The sequence below is a fragment of the Terrapene carolina genome, unplaced genomic scaffold (assembly GCF_002925995.2).
Source record: "Terrapene carolina triunguis isolate 2854851 unplaced genomic scaffold, T_m_triunguis-2.0 Scaffold112, whole genome shotgun sequence".
Taxonomy (NCBI): domain Eukaryota; kingdom Metazoa; phylum Chordata; order Testudines; family Emydidae; genus Terrapene; species Terrapene triunguis.
Genome location: NW_020664463.1, coordinates 7,985,718 through 7,990,102, shown reverse-complemented (window position 1 = coordinate 7,990,102; position 4,385 = coordinate 7,985,718). Strand labels below are relative to the sequence as shown.

The window sequence follows — 4,385 nt, the reverse complement described above, 5'->3', positions numbered from 1 at the left end:
ATTGTTAGCTTGACTCAAAAATTTGATTCATGTTTATTAACTTTTGCAATGAACATCCTGTGTAACTAGAAGAGGTGTTTCACTTAGGTTTTTAAATGAATGAAACCAACAAACTTTAAGTGGCATCAATTATTTTAAGTTTGACAGTAATTCTTTGGAGGGGGGGTGTTTTTGTCTCCCCTTCTATTTTCTGCCAGTATCTCTGCTTTCCTTCCCCCACACAGCCTTTTTCAAATTTAACTAGAAAGCTTCCCAAATATACTTGACTAAACAACCAAATGTGTGGGTTTTTTTTAAAGAAATAAAACCCAAACAAGCCATAGAACTGATTAAACCACTTTCCTCAAAGACATTACTTTTTGGAAATATCTTTTGCCATCGGGTACTGTGTGGTTTATTAATATGTAGATAGTATGGACTAGCTCATACATTTGTGTATTGCCCAGCAGGAATGGGATCTGTGTATGGTGAACTATGCATATAGTGGGTCCAATATGTATAGGTGTGAAATACTCAGTGTGGATTTGTAATGCTGTAGGTCTGAGTGTCTTGGGCTCTGTGTATAGGTGTCTAGCTCTGTGTGGTTTTCTATTTCAAGTGTCTTTCATAGATGGGTTTGGAAATTTCGATGAACTTTTTTTGCTTTTCGTTCTCTTTCTGTTCTGGCTGGCCAAGCTTGAGTGGAGCAGCCAAAACTTTTGAAAATTTTAAATACTGACAGAAAGTGTTCATAGCAAGCCAGCCCCCCCCAGTGGAGCCTTCCCGGCTTGGGGTGGGGCTGCTGTGGATCTACAGGGCTGGGTTGCTCTGTGTGTCCCTGTAGGGCTGGGGCTGTAGCTCTCTCTGTGGGTCCTTCTGCCTCAGGCTGGTGGCAGGATTGTGGGACACGGCGGGTCTGTCTCTGTCTGTCTGTCAGGCTGTGGGTGGGGCGCTCCCTCCTCCCCCTCCCGGCGGCGGAGCGCGGAGCGCGTCGAGCGGATCCATTCGCTCGGCGCTCGGCTCGGCAGCCCCAGCAGCCCCAGCCCCGTCCCCCGCCATTTCAGCCCGGCGCGGAGAGGCAGAGGGACGCGAGCGGCCGCCGCGGGGACGAGCAGCCGCCCCGCAGCCCGGACAGCGCCAGGCAAGTGTGGGGACCCGGGGGGAGCGGCCGGGCAGAGGCCGTGTGGAGCCGGGACCCCGGATCCTCCAGCGGGACCCGGGGCGGAGAGACCCGCCAGCGCCGCCGCCCTGCCCGGCCAGCGCCCCCGCCGCCTGGGGGGAAGCGGGGCACCCAGACCCGAGGAGCCCGGCCGGAGCCTCCGCCCGTAGCGAGACGCCGCAGCCGCCTGCCCCCCCCCCCGAGCCCTGCTTACTTGTGCCCCCGATAGCCCCGTCCCCCGTCTGCCCCCTGTATCCCCACCTGTCCCCAGCGCCCTGCTTACCTATGCCCCCGACAGCCCCTGTTCTCCCGTCTGCCCCCTGTATCCTCACCTGCCCCCAGCGCCCTGCTTACCTGTGCCCCCGACAGCCCTGTCTGCCCCCTGTATCCCCACCTGCTCCCAGCGCCCTGCTTACCTGTGCCCCCGACAGCCCCGTCCCCCCGTGTGCCCCCTGTATCCCCACCTGCCCCCCATGTCCCCAGCGCCCTGCTTACCTGTGTCCCCAACAGCCCCGTCCCCCCATCTGCCCCCTGTATCCCCACCTGTCCCTGTGTGTCACCAGCTTACCTGTGCCCCCGACAGCCCCTGTCCTCCCATCTGCCCCCTGTATCCCCACCTGCCCCTGTGTGCCTCTAGCGCCCTGCTTACCTGTGCCCCCAACAGCCCCGTGAGCCCCCTGCCCATCTGTATTCCCCCCCCATGTGTCCCATGCCCCCTCTGTGCTGCCAGCTTACCGGTGCCCCCAACTGCCCCTCCCCACCTGTATCCCCACTTGCCCTCTGTGTGCCACCAGGTTACCTGTGCTCCTGACAGCCCCTCCCCACCTGTATTACCACCTGCCCCCCCATGTGCCACCAGCTTACCTGTGCCCCTGGCAGACCCAGTCCCCCTATTTGTTCCCTGTCCGCCTGTATCCCCACCTACCCCCAGCGCCCTGCATACCTGTGCCCCCACAGGCTCTGCCCCCTGTGTGCTCCCTGCCCACTTGTATCCCCTGCTGCCCCCGTGTGTCCTCTGCCCACCTGTATCTGCACCAACCTCTCGTGTGCCCTAATGCCCTGCTTACCTGTGCCCCTGACAGTCCCCTGCCCACCTGTATCCCCACCTGCCCCCCGTGTTGCCCCTGCCCATCTGTATCCCCACCTTCTCCCAGTGGCCTGCTTACCTGTGCCCATGACAGGCCCCGCCCCTCCCGTGTGCTCCCTGCCCACTTGTATCCCCTGCTGCCCCTGTGTGTCCCCTGCCCACCTGCCTCCTGTGTGCCCCTAATGCCCTGCATACCTGTGCCCCTGACAGCCCCTGCCCACCTGCCCCCCCTTGTGTGCCCTCTGCTCTCCGTATGCCCCTAGCGCCGGCTTACCTGCCCCCCCATGTATTCCCTGCCCACCGTGTGCCTCCTGTGCCCTGACAGCTCCTGCCCGTATGTACTCACTGCCCACCCTTGTGCCCCCAACACCCTGCTTACCTATGCCAATGACAGTCCCTGCCCCCTGTATCCCCTTCCCCCTCATGTGCTGCCAGCTTACCTGTGCCCCTGACATCCCCCCATGAGCTCCCTGCACACTTGTACCTTCTGCCCCCTGTGAATCCCCAACAGCTCCTGCCCCTGTGTACCACCAGCCCCCTGCCCACCTGTACCCCCCTGTGCTTCCTGCCCGCAGGTTGCCCCTAGCTGCCTGCATACCTGTGCCCCTGTCAGCCCCTACCCCGTGTATCTCCAGCCCTCATGCACACCTGTGCCCCCCATATACCCACAGCACACCTATACCCCCAATAGCTTCCATGTGCCCGACAGCTTGTGCCCCCAGCCCACCTATATTCCCTACAACTAGGGTTGCCAAGCCTCCAGTATTGTCCTGGAGTCTCCAGGAATTCTTTAATTAAAGATTGTCTTGTGATGAAACCTCCCAGGAATACATCCAACCAGGCAACCGTACCTACAGTCCTTGCTTCCTTCACCCTTCTACACCCCCGTGTGACCCCAGCTGCCTCTGCCCACTACACCCCCAACAGTCCCTGCTCCCCATGTGTCCCCAAGGCCCATTACCCCATATCCCCCACCTTCCACTGTCCCCACACCACTATAACCTCCAAGAGTTTCTACTCTGTATGCCCCTAGCCTCACCTGCCCCCTACACCTCCATACCATTCCCAAGAGCCCCATCACTCTCTATATCCCAGCCTCCACTGTGTCCTACACCTTCTAGACCAGGGGTAGGCAACCAATGGCATGCATGCCAAAGGCGGCACGCGAGCTGATTTTCAGTGGCACTCACACTGCCTGGGTCTGGGGGGCTCTGCATTTTAATTTAATTTTAAATGAAGCTTATTAAACGTTTTAAAAACCTTATTTACTTTACATCCAACAATAGTTTAGTTATATATTATAGACTTCTAGAAAGAGACCTTCTAAAAACATTAAAATGTATTACTGGCACGCGAAACCTTAAATTAGAGTGAATAAATGAAGACCCGGCACATCACTTCTGAAAGGTTGCCGACCCCTGCTCTAGACCACAATGCTCTCTATACCCCCTGGGTACTCCAGCCTCCTCTGCATCCTATACTATATGGGAATCCCTACCCCCTGTGTACCCCAGCTTCTCCTGACCCCTATACCCTCTGAGAGCCTCTACCCCATCTATACCCTTATCCTCCTCTGACTCTACATCCGCATGCCTTCCTGAGAGCCCCAGCCAGGGGCGGTGAGTTATATGGGACTGTGGTGCCCATGCTCCAGGAATATTCAGGGCCCCGGGGGCCTGGCTTCACCAGTGTTTGGTGCCGGGTCTCTTCCCCCGGCCCTGTGTGCCTCCCCCAGAGCATCTCCCGGTCCCACCTGCCGCCCCTGAGCGATTTAAAAGGGCGTGGGGACCCCTGGCTGCCGCCACTGGCAGTGCAGCCGGGCTAGGGCGGCTTCCTGCCTGCCCTCAGTCTGTGCCACTCCTGGAAGCGGCTGGCACGTCCCTGTGGCCCCATGCAAGGGTGTCTCTGCACACTGCACCTGCCCTGAGTGCTGACTCCGTAGCTCCCATTGGCTGGGAACTGCGGCCATTGGGAGCTGCGGGGGCGGTCCCTGTGGGCAGCGGTGCGCGGAGATCCCCTGATTCCCCCCACCTGGGAGCCACTGCCAGAGGGTGTGCAGGTCTCTTTTGGGAGCCGCCTGAGGTAAGCACCGCACCCCTCATCCCCTCCTGCACCCCAGCCCAGAGCCCGCACCCAAACTCCCTCCCAGACTCCGACCCC

The 4,385-nt window shown here is 59.0% G+C and overlaps 1 protein-coding gene across 1 annotated transcript in view; it reads left to right on the top strand.

Moving 5' to 3' along the window:
* Window positions 1-1,030: 1,030 nt before the first annotated feature.
* Window positions 1,031-4,385, top strand: part of KRAS (KRAS proto-oncogene, GTPase) — a 42,378-nt gene continuing 39,023 nt past the window's right edge. Inside the window, exon 1 of the mRNA XM_026652240.2 lies at window positions 1,031-1,120. The gene's annotated coding sequence lies outside the window, so the exon portion shown is untranslated. The remainder of the gene's footprint in view (window positions 1,121-4,385) is intronic.